Source organism: Chamaea fasciata, unplaced genomic scaffold, assembly GCF_029207755.1.
Source record: "Chamaea fasciata isolate MVZ Bird 193981 ecotype frontalis unplaced genomic scaffold, bChaFas1.0.hap1 SCAF_1, whole genome shotgun sequence".
NCBI lineage: Eukaryota > Metazoa > Chordata > Aves > Passeriformes > Sylviidae > Chamaea > Chamaea fasciata.
This window is the reverse complement of record NW_027094086.1, coordinates 12841424-12853877: the sequence shown is the minus strand read 5'-3', so window position 1 is coordinate 12853877 and position 12454 is coordinate 12841424. Positions and strand designations below refer to the sequence as shown.

Below are 12454 nucleotides of genomic sequence, written 5' to 3'. Positions count from 1 at the left end.
CGGGAAACATGTTAGACCGTTTAAAAACTGGGAAATTGTGGTGTGGGCTTTGTTTTGGTGTTTTGGATTGGTTTGGTTTTGGGATGGTTTTTTTTTTTGGTTTTGTTTCGTTATAAATCAGAAGTGTTAATTCTGTCGATGGTTCCCGGCTAGCCAGGGGCACCAGCAGCCCACAGCACACCCCATTGCCGCTTGCCGGCCGCTCTCACTCGCTCCTTGTGACTCCGCACTGCCTCCGAGGCGGGTTTCCCGCTGTCGATCCCCGTTTGCAGTGCAAGTGACATGGAAGAGGCACTGGGTGGCACTGTTGAGGCGGCGGAGCGCCGGGAGCCCAGCGCGGGGCTCGGGGCCGGGCCGACGCTGCCGCGTCCGCCGTGCCCCGGCGGGGACCCGCGGGGGAGGACGGCGGGGATCGGCTTCCCCTTCCCCCGTACTGCTTGCTCAAGGACCGCAGAGGTCGCCGCGTTGGGGCGTCGAGCCCACAAAGGGAACCGTATCCAGACACCGTTGGGAAATCCGGAGATGACTCTTCGCCGAGTTATCGCCCCTCGTTACTTTCTGGTGTGGGAAAACTCCAGAGCACTCTGGGGGCTTCTCGTGTGCAATAAATGGTTTAAAGTCGGTGGTTGCCTAACCTGGAGATTTTTTGAGTACCTGCTTTGGGAAAGTGGTTACATTTACAGGTGTGCTCAGTCACTGCCACGGGGAGAGTGGTTTTAGGATGTGGATTGAAGCTGAGCTCCTTGAACGGCCAATCTGTCTCAAATCTGATTACAGTTTAAGCCAGAAGTTTGTGGGCAGTTTTAACCTGGCATTGCCAGGGAAAGCAACTGTTTCACCCTCCTCCTCACCGTCCCTTCTTCTATGTCATGAGAACTGTTCTAGGTTAGAAATTATTTGTTTGCGGAGAGGGAATAGCAATAAAATAAATAATTTGGGCTGAATGAAGGCAAAACAACTGCTTTGGCAACAATCTGGCTTTTGATGGTTTAGATTATCCTTGAAAGTACAGCGTGACATAACATACATAGAGTCTATCAGGGCTTTCAGGTATTCATCCTTCTCAGACCTTCCTCCCAAGGCTGCTCCATTCTTATACTGAAACCACCTCCAAATCTCTGTCACAAAACGCTTAGATACAGAGCCCTGCACACCTCTGTCATCAGGCAAGGGACATATGACATTGTCTGCTGCAGACAGGGGCAGAGGGCAGAAGGGTGTCAAGAGGGCTACTTGATCCCCCTCTCCACAGGAGCCACCCTAGTATCTGGTGTAAGCCAGGCTTATAACACGATCACAGAATCACAGAAAGTTCAGGGTTAGAATGGACCTTGAAGATCATCTAGTCCCAACCTGCCCTGCCATGGGCAGGGACCCCTTCTATTAGACCAGGTTGTTCAGAGCCCCATCCAACCTGACTTTGAACACTGACAGGGTTGGGGCATCCACAGTCTCCATGGGCAACCTGTTCCAGTGCCACACCACCCTCACAGTGAAAAATTTCTTCCTAATATGTAACCTACATTTCCCCTCTTTCAATTTGTACCCACTGCTCCCTGTCCTATCACTCCAGTTGCTGATGAATGATCAATGTTTGTCATTTAGCCAGGCAAGGTGCTACCTCAGCAAGCTCTGCTGAGTTGTACACATAACCAAGTCCTTGATGTCGGTGTGAGCCCTAAGGTGTGATTTCCTGGCATCAGATTTTTCTCTGGTGCTGTGAGAGGCAAGAGAGGATTAGCACAGGTGTCCCTAGTCCATCCATCCATGGCTACTCTCAACACTCTGCCTTGGGGAGCTGTTGCTGCCAGCCTCGTTTGTGTTCCTTGGGCACTTGGTGGCCTTGTCTTGATTCAGGGATATGTATGTCCTGCAGAGGGGACTTAATGTTTAGGATAATTTCTGAAATGAGGTTTCAGGAGAGGGTGGGTTTGTTTCGTTTGGTAATAACTAAATGTTACAGATTAATTTTTTCAAGTGTACACTTGTTATAAATGAAATAGTTTTTTGTTTGGTTGGCTGGTGTTGTTTTTTTATTATTTTTTTATTATTATTATTCCGCCTTTTAATTGTTACATTAGAAGACTGTATGTCTTCTCTACTGATGAATGTACATTACTCTGGAAATACACAGTATCCCATTGGATTAATCCCATGCTCCTTAGGGTTGAACAGAGATCAAGAGACAGTAGATCAGAGACACAAATCTTTGTGCAGCAATAGCAGCACTTAAATCACACCACAACTTTGCTTTAGAAAATGACATAATGGGAATGGTGAGTCTCTCATGTCTCTAGCTATTTCCTTCTCAGCCATAGCTCATGTTGTGTGATCACACAGTCAGGGCAAGCGGGAAAACAGGTCGGGAAGTTAGGTTTGCCTACCAGGAAGGAATTAAAAGTAGGAGGATATGATTAATGCCAATCCATGCAGTGCTATAGAAACCAGATGTAGATGTGTTTCATTAGAAGTATATCACATCTACATTTATATGTTATGTTATGTTATGTTATGTTATGTTATGTTATGTTATGTTATGTTATGTTATGTCTACATGGTTACCATTATCAAACAATCCTGTCTCCTAATTATGATTTATAGTCACAAGTAGTGAGGAAAAGGGATTTCTTGGCTGTCACTGTCCACAGGCATAGATTGTCACCAGCCGTAGGAGAAAAAATCTTAATGAACTAACCTGATTTAATCTTCTAATGAGGCAATGGGTTTGTGTGAGAGAGGTCAGACAAAATATATTTTTGGGGGAGATTAGCATAGGCTATGGTTAAATAAATTGCTTACTGCAGAGTAAATTAGTGGATGAACTGATGGCATGTAAGCCACTCTTCAGCCACTACTGAGTACTCACTTTTACCCTGAGGGTATCGTTCCATGTGCATTTTTCTTCTCTCTTCTTTCCTGTCACCCTTAAATATGTGAATACTCACCTCCAGCATACACACATGCTTAGTCTGGCAGAGTTCGCAGTGCTTCACTGATCCAGTGACCTGTGCTGAAGACAGCTGCAGAGCACGATGGCCATTTCCTACGTGCATGTGTGAGCTGGCCGTGCAGGGCGAAGGGAGCAGGGCTGCTCTCAGTGGAAATGAGCAGCCAGTGCTAGCAGGCAGCAGGACTGCCCTAAACAGCCTCTTCAGGAGCATTGCTGCCAGGAAGACAGGAACAGATCTGATGCCCCAGTGACGCTGACATGGCTGAGCCCACTGGCGCTGAAGGCTCTTATCTTGCATTGTCTCTAAGGTAAGGATTTACACACACCCTTTTACTGCAGATCGGCTATTGTGTAGGGCTTATCAAAAAGAAAAGCAAGAAGCAGACTCTTTGCAATGCATAGTCGTCTTCAAGTAAGAAAATGAGAGAATATAAGGATCTTTGTCGTGTAACAGTGAAAAGCTAAAACTGGACAGTAGATGTAGTATACATGCTAGACAGAAGGCACATTTAGTAACAAGCTTTCTTTAAACAGTTATCTGAACGATGAAGGGGAGTGGTGGATTCCTATGTTTTGAAATCCTCTGGATGCTTTTTTGGAAGCTACATTTTAGTTCAGCAAAATTTATTTGGCCCAGTACAAGAATAACTGGATTTCCATAACAGGCAGATCAGACAAAGTGATCTAGCAGTTTCTTCCACCTCTAAACTCCATGGAGCTATCAACAACCAGACTGACATGTCAGGTGTGTTCCACACCTATTTTCACATGTAGCAAATTCTGCTGGAAGTGGAAGGCTTACAGAAACCCACATGTATGAAAGTGAAAGCAGAATTTTGCCCTAAATTATGATTTTTTTGCTAACTGAGAATCCACTTGCAGATTTTAATATAAATATCATGGGCAATTTAAGGCTTATGAAGACTGGGTGCAGACAGACCTAACACTCTATGGTTGTTTTCACCATATATAGAGCCATTTTAGAGGCTTTCAGTGTTCTGGGAATTTAAATCCAAGGTTATTTATATGCAAAGATTTACAGGGTCCAGAGAAAACCATTGGGCTTTAAACTTAAATCACTCTTGCAAAATTGAAACTTTCCAACAATTTCTTTTTAATATAAGAGAGAAAGTTTTAACTTGAAGCAAGTTAGAAGTTAATGGCAGGCAGGTTCAGACTAGAAACAAGTCATGCACATTTGGATGTGTCCTGAACTCTTGGCTAGAATGGACTGTGACTGTCAGCAAAAATGCCTGTCAGGATGGTTTGAAGTAATGGGTTTTAATGTGCAACCAGCATGGAGCAGAAGGAAAAGCAGGTCAGTTAGAGGTTTCTTTTGTGAAGTCTAATTTAAGAAAAATTACTTAATCACATGTCTATAGTCTAATGCCTAGAGTCCAGTTTAGAATATCTCAGTGTTAAAGTAGATTATATTCTGTAGGATCCACAGATAACACCACATGAAACAAAGAGCACAGGCAATTAAAGATAGATCTATACACAATGACTCTGCTAGCGAATTAGACTGACCAGAGCCCGGCAGCTCGAGGTAGGCACATGTTCACCCACACGATTTCACTGCTGCCAAGCTCCTGGCAGAGCTGACCTTGCCCAGTCTGGAGAGTCTTACTATCCCTGAAGGGGACCAGGTCCCCCCTGGAAGAATGCCTGACCTCTCATCTCCAGTGGGCTGCTCACAGGATGGAGAAGTATTCCTCTACATTCCCAGACACCTTCAGATGGAGAAACTGGAATGAGTAATAGGTTTTACACATGCCAGCATAGTGGTTTTTAGAAGCCTCCACAACTGGTTGGAGGTCATTGCCTTTATTAATCTCCCTTCTTCCTGGGCAGAGCACTGAAGGAGTGCAGCCAGTCACAGCCTGTTTGCAGGCCTCTGACAGCCTGGTGGTTGCAGTTGTCCTCTCAATAGAGGCAGTGCAATTCCCAGCCACCACGTGGGAACAAAGACACAGGGACCTCTAAGGTGCTTATTTTTTTATAATGACAACAACAACAACAATAACAACAACAATAGTAAATTTTTTAAATAATTGACAATAAATACAAATTTTCATTGACTTTAAATTTCCTTTGGCATGAAATTTTCACGAACTGAAATGAAAAAAACAGCCAGTAAGGCTTGCCTAGAATGTATGAGATTTAGGCAGGGGCATAGGACAACCCTTTTATTCATTTTTAGGGTGCTCTTTTATCTGTTGCTGGTACTTACCAAACAGTTCAATCAAAGTCGCCCCTTTACCTAAATAATTACACAGTCTTTTGCTTACTTTCCACAAATACATATTGCAGATCAATATTAGGAAGGTGAATTCGGCTAAATTGATAGGCCCTCCCTACCTCACCAGCTCCATGAGAGATGGCTCAACATCCTGCAGGCAACTGAGAATAACTACCCCAGGAGACCTCAAGGAATGCAGCTGCACTCATAAAAGTCAGAGGCCCATTTTCTGCCCATGTTGTATGAGAATTCACCAGAAATCAGAGGACACATGTATCTCTTATTCTTTTCTCTGGAAATCCCACATCAGAGCATCAGCTCTCAGTTAATGACATATTTTTCATCAAAAGTAGCTAAAAATCAGGAGTGAAACTAACATTTTTGTGGTGCTGCGCACCTCCCAGCTGGCTGCTGAGCAGCTGTGTGGAAATTTGGCTGTGACATACACAGTTCACCAAGGAAGGGTGCACCTCAAGATGGGATCCAGCACCTTTTGTGACAACACTAGCAATCAATTCCTGCCCCAGAAGTCTGGATTTTTTTCCAGTCCAAATTCTTTCTTGCCTGTCATATACACTTAGGCTTTAGGAAGGCTGCATGTTCCATTTTGTGGTGCTCTCTGTCCTTCGTGGATATTCTTGGCATGTGATCTGGGTTGAATACTGGGTTGCAGCATACAACAGCTGAGCTGTTTAGGTTATTAGATGGTGAGGCAGTCAGCAGTGGAAGATGTTTGCTGCATGTTACCCAAAGCATCCACAATGCGTGAAAATATCTGGCAGTGTTGTATTGTGGAGCTGGAAATGAACCTGAAGAGAGCAGAGCTGCTTACAAATAACAAGTATCAGAGAGTACTAGTGATCTCCAGCAGCTTGCACACAAAGCAGGTGAGATCTCATCACAGGCAAACACTTTTCATGCTTTCTGCTACAATTCGATTTGCACAGGCAACTGTGCCACAGTCCTTTGACAAACGTAGTTTTGAATGTATGTGCTGATAACAAAGCACACGTGTGAGCAGTGACAGTCTGCAGAGCCTGCTGATTCTGCTGGCTCTTCTGATCTTTCATTGAAAATGTTTTCTGTTCTGGTTATGAGGGCAGATTTCAAAGGCACAGCTTTATGCCTGTTGTCAGACTTAAGCCTTGATGATGAGGTCTTTCTGGTCTTTCCCTGACCAAAGCCACAGGAGCAGGTGACACATCAGAGCTACCAGTGAATTGACCGAGATCTATCTGGGAGTATTCAGGTGCCCTGATGTAGAGTTCAGCTTTTCCTCCTGCTGCTTGCTGTGCTCTGGAGTCACATCAACTCTCTGGCCTTTGTGGGGGAAAGTCTTTCTGCTGCTGGGAAGTGGAAACTGTCCAGGTAGATATCAGCATGGAAGCAATGCCATTAAGACATGAACTTTCATGTACATATGTTGGGGAGAGCTGTGAGCCTTGCTACCCACTGTCCCCACTGCAGGCTACAGGCAGCCACTGTGCCTCTGACCCCCCTGGCAGGGAACAGTACCCATGGCAGGAGGGGAGTGGTATAATGGCTGGATGGTTTTTCCGAGATCTTTTCAGAAAGCCAGCACCTTCCTGAAGATTAAGAGCTGTTGTGTTATGATGTAGACTGACTCTTAAAGTAGTTGAGAAGCTAAAGAAACATCCCTCCATTGCATCTTCCTGTGTTTCAGTGAGTGGATTTTCCTCACTATGGCTGGAGGACACACAGTGATGTGGCTATTAAAGTAGCTCTGGTGCTCCTGTCCTGTGCCTGTTTCTAGATGTTAAACATAGCTTACACTACTGATTTTATTACGCAATGGACACACAATTTAGCATAATAAATAAACAGAATCATTTAGGTTGGAAAAGATCTCTAAGCCCAACTGTTAACCCAGCACTCCCAAGTCCACCATTAAACCATTATTTACACAGTGATTTGCAAACACTCATATTCTGTGGCCAGTGGTAAAATATGCCATCCTCTATCAGCTATCTGTCTGAAACTCTGGGTCCTTCTGGACTTGACAGTTAGAATGTCCCTAGTCTGAAAGTACCTGCTAGAGAGGCCCATGCCTTCCCATAATGTCACCTGCAGAGGTTCTAGCTTTCTGAGGTCAAGAAAGACTTTTTTTTTTATTTTTTTTATTTTTTTTTTAATATGCTCATCTGACAGCAGGTCAGGTTGTCCCTATGGTCCCAAACCAGGGAGGATGAGCTTCAGGATCCAGTCCGGTCATGAGAACACAAACCTGAACATGACCCTTCAGAACCAGTGGATAGACTCCAGTTAATTTCATTTACTAGAATAAACACAGACATGATAACATATTAGGCATATGATTGCTAGGAATTTTGTTACGGCAGCTTAGGATCTTGCAACCTATCACTTGACCAAACACACTCATTCAGGTGACAAACACACTTATTCAAGCCATGTTAATCTATTTCTGTGCAAATGCTTTAGCAATTTTGAGGGGGTTTTTTTTTTTGGAATGGGTTTGAGCTTATCATATTCTGTGACTTGGATGAGTATGCACCATAAATTCCAGCATGTAAAATCCTACGTGCATGAAGCAAACAGATTACAGCAAACACAAGCCCCTTTAATGTAGATGCATTAAGGGTCTCAGACCCTCTGCTAGTCCTGCAAGAGTCACCAAGCCTTAACAGGCTCAAATCTCTCAATCTCTGCACTCTAATCCACAGTACTGATGGATTTCTCCTGCATAGTGCAAGGAATATTACGTATGTCCATGACTTCAAAATCAAAGGTATAGATGAATGAAGGACAGATAAAATCTCTTCACAAAAATCTCTGGATTTTGTGGCATTGCCTGGTACTTCAGGTTGCTATGTCTTGCTAATTGCCTTTCATTAAAACGCCTTGGCAGCAAAGTGCCACTAAAAAGATCTAATCCACTTCCTATCAAGCTATCATTGAATAAGCAATTACATTAGAAAATGAGCACAGCATGATCCCTTGAGGGGCTCACCTAGGGATCTTCTCAAAGGATTTTCCTTCCCACATTTTCTGAAGATTAGTATTAACTGATATCAATTATTATTAACAATGGACTCAATGAACACATTTTTTGAAAGAAAAACACAAGATGTTTAGTTACAGTGATGACACATAAGGCACAGATTTCACACCATTGGTCTGCAGATGGCTGGGTAAGCCTATAATGCTGGGGAACAGCGTTTTGATTTGATTTCTGCAACAGCAGCAGAATAAATCTCCAACTGCTGTCTAAGACCCCAAGTCCATTCACTCTAGCAGACCCATTTCATTGCCTGGCTTTTTGCCAAATCTGTCATAGGGAAGAATCATGTTGTAATGCAATAGCACCCTGACTCTGCAGGATGCTTTTTGATCTTGCCTGTATAGATGAGGTTGTGTCCTTGCTATGACGACGTTATGGCAATGTGCTTGCAGCCCTTTGAAGATCAGGGGTTTTCTTCATTTTTGTAAGTTATGCTCCTTGCTGGAAGGTGACCCATCCTGAGTGGAGACAGAGAAATCTTAGGAAAAGAAGAACTAAATTAGGGAACATTTTCTCAGAAATTTCTGTTCCCAAAGGAACAAGAGAAAATTTTGCCAGTGCTCTTTGCATTCTGGACCAAGGGTGGTGACAGTTAACAGACACTTCTTTCCCCGCTTCCCTTCCAGACACATCTGCTGGGTCCTTTGAACCTACAGCCTGCCTCCTTCTAATGCTCCGGAACAGCAGCTGGTGGCTTTTCCCTGGATTCACCCTCTGGTGTCCCCAGCTGATGGGTGTACCAAGGCTTTCTCTCTCCTGGTACCCAGAACAGCAGGAATTTGTAACTATCCTTTAGTTACAATTCCTCATAACAAAGGAAAATTGACAGAGATTTTAACATGCCCATGTGTATTAATTGTTTCTTTTATTCAAGCAATGTGGGTGAAAGTATTGAGGGGATTTGTGAAGGAAGGCAAACATCAGTCATTGAAGAGACCTGTAATATTTTTACTGCTTCCTCAAAACTACAAAGCCATTCCTGAGGGACTCGAGCTCATGTCCAGGCCTCAGCTAGGGATACTTCCATAGCATCTGTGCACCAACACTCACAGTCTGTAAAAAGAGGGGTTTTTTACTCACCCCTTCCTGAGGTTTGATTGTTGTTTTTAGAATGGAGCAATGGAAAACCAAAACCTCAACTCCTTCTCAAAGCTGTCTTTATCTTGCATCCTGCCTTTGAATTTGCTTAGCTGCTCTAGCCTTTCTCTTCCAGAGGAAGTAAAGGGCCATGTGTTTCAATGAACTGTCACTGTTTGCCTTCTAAGTGGTGAATTCATGCCCCTTTACTCCTTTTCAAGGCAAGCTTGAAGATTCAGGAGGCAAAATCACATGTTCCCTATCAGAGCTACCAGAGATGTCAGAAACCCCCACCTGCATGTTCAAAGGGAGGTTACAGGTGCACATGAGAACTGAGGAGGCTCAGAGTGATGGTAACTCATGTGTGGGTGTCTGTGGCCTCAGCAGGAGGCTTCAGCCCTTTGCCCCTCTCAGCTTTTTGTCCACTGCCAACCCAACAAAGAGTTGCAAATGTTTTCCATGTGCTGGTGCTTTGTCAGCCCTCTACAGTTCCAGTGCCAGTTCTGCCCTCAAAAGCAGAGTGGTCTTTCAGCTGAGATCTGTTGGGAATACCTGAGTTTGCAATATGGGGTGTATAAGCAGTCTGGTAGTGCCTACTGTGACTTCATCCCTCTTAGGCAAAACAATTGTCTCCATGGTCTCCATTTATAGCTGAATGGATGGGAAACCTGGATGCCGGACTTTCTTTGCACAAATATTTCAGTCTCATGTTGTTCCAAAAATGGTGTGCTGTGCAAAGCAATGAAAGACAAAGACTCTACATTAGATTTACCTGTGAAGAAGACCCTGAAAATGTCACAAACAAGTGAAAAGGATAATTCTATAAATACAATTCTGTATCAAAGCAAATGATGCTGTGATCATCAAGACCTACTTCCTGTAAAGTTTCGCTTCTGTGATGTCTACTAAGGGTTGTGGCTCTGCTGATGTCAGTTAGGAAATTGATTTTAGTCATCTTTTGGACACTGTTGCAGCTAGTACTTGAAATACCTTAATATTTTGGAAATTTCTCTATCATTCTTATTAATTTCATAGAAACTGGCATGGGAATTAAAAACACTGACAAATTACGAAAAAAAAAGTTAAAATAGAGGAGGTAAAAAGAAGGTTGCCAGAAATTAAACAGACAAGGTAAAAAATACTTTTGAAAAAATACTCTTAAAGAATGAATTAGAAGTGCCCATTGCAATTAACCCCCCTTTCGTATCCCAATATCTTAGCTGTTTTTTGCCTGCGTAATGGAATATCTGCATTTTTAAATGCCAGTGAAGTTTAACAACTCTTAGTCACAGGGAGTTGCAGGCGATTAATAAGATTCTGGCATAGCGAAAGCTTCCTCTTACAAGTATTTTCACTTTTTTCCATCATTAATCTTGAATGATCTGTCCACATCTCTTTCTTTATCTTCTCTCTTCCAGGAGCTGGTCTTCCCCAAAGCAGTTCAGCAGTTGTGTGGGCTGCTTGAGCTGGCTGCAGCAGGGAGGGCAGGGCTGTACAGTGCTCTGAATTCTTATCATGTGTCTGCTATGGGAAACCCCCATCTCATCTGGTGTCATTTGTTTTGTAATCTTCTGGGTGGCTGATCAAACCCCTCAGCAACTGGGCATTGTTTCGGTAAATGAAGTCAGGAACCAAATTCCCCAAGGTGTGGAGGTGCATAGAGCTAATTCGTGTGACGTGTTACATTTGTTCAGCTCTAGTTCTTTCTCAGAAACAGAGAAGGATAGTTCATTGAAGCAAAATCTAAAAGGGTTTTTTAAAATATTTTTCTTACTTTCTGTCTTCCTCTGTTCCTGCAGAAACCAGGAGCCCCACTGAATGTTCTCCATTTCACTCTCACCCTCTTGATGGGGGATAATCACCCTAGCAAGACCTTGTGTGGTGCAGGGTTAGGCTTATCTTATTGTACACGCCACAAAAGGGGCTCACGGGCATCTCTACAGGGTATAAATAGCCTTGAGACCATGCTTAAGTGTCAGTTCTCTTTCTGCTCATGTTTCTTGATTATATGAACACCTGTGGGGCTGCCTCTCACTTGGCTCATGTAGGTCTCTAGGTAGGTCCTGGAGGTTTGGTGGAGCACGTCCCCACAATGTGGATGGGCTCCAGCACTTTATGCCTGGCCAAAATCTTCTATCTTTATATGCTGAGTCTTCATATGACCTCTGCTCAGCGGGCCAAGCTGCTGGAGCATTTTTCTAGGAAAGCCCATTGCTGTTTAGCACAGGATAAGATGGAATGTGAAAACCTGAGCTCAGCCCAAGGCCCTGAGAGTGATTTTCACACTCTAGGCTGAATCTATTTGGTAAGTCAGACAACAGGCATGGGATGATCCTTTCCTCCCGGTCCCAGGTGTCCTTGTGTGCCCTTGGGTTAGGTGGACCCAGCCAAGCACACTCTTAACTGCCTGCTCTGCTCCCTTTCACCTCCACCCAAGACAGAGGCTGAGGGAGGGCAATTCCTTTGTGGTGGGGTGTCCCATCGACACCTGGCACAGACAGGGATGGTTAGTCAGAAACCACTGGAAATAGAGCAACCTGGGAAGAATCCGCTCCCTCACACAGCTGCTATTGCCTAACGTGAGCTTTGCACGACGCAGTAATTGGTTCCAGCTGACTCAGAGCAGAGCTGGCGGGGGAAAGTTCGCGTCAGGAAGGGCGTGCGGCTCCTGCGCCGGGGACACGGCATCGCAGAGGTCCTCAGCCGGCAGAGGAGCCGGGCAGAGAACAGCAAGAGGTGATTCTTCACTGAGTGTCACAGGGAGAGCTTTGAGTGAGGAAACACAGCCGGATCCTCACTGTTCCGAGTGAGGAAACACAGCAGATCCCTTTCTATGCATTGTGTGAGGAGGGCTTACTCCTCTGTCCAGAGAGGGCACTCTTATTGCAGATATTTTAAGAGACCTGCAGTGGCAAGTGATAACATGGCTGATTGTAAATTATTACTGATATTAACTAAGAGCATTTCTTACCTTTGATCTAAGCTGGGAATATTATAGGAGCTCAAATCAATTGTATTTGAAAATATTTGAAATCTGTTAGACACAGACTCACACTTCTCTCTTTGTCTGGTGTTACTGGCCAATAACATTAGCAGTGATTAATATTGTATCCATTAAAAAGGGGATAAATGACAACATAAAGGC

At 44.0% G+C, this 12454-nt stretch overlaps 1 long non-coding RNA gene across 1 annotated transcript; it reads right to left on the bottom strand.

The window, feature by feature from the left end:
• Window positions 1-5818: 5818 nt before the first annotated feature.
• LOC136301377 (uncharacterized) lies at window positions 5819-11781 on the bottom strand. Its single transcript, XR_010723858.1, has 3 exons — window positions 10653-11781; window positions 9313-10038; window positions 5819-8690 (listed from the first exon to the last, which is right to left on the bottom strand). It is a non-coding gene; the product is annotated as an uncharacterized lncRNA (long non-coding RNA).
• Between the last annotated feature and the right edge of the window lie 673 nt (window positions 11782-12454).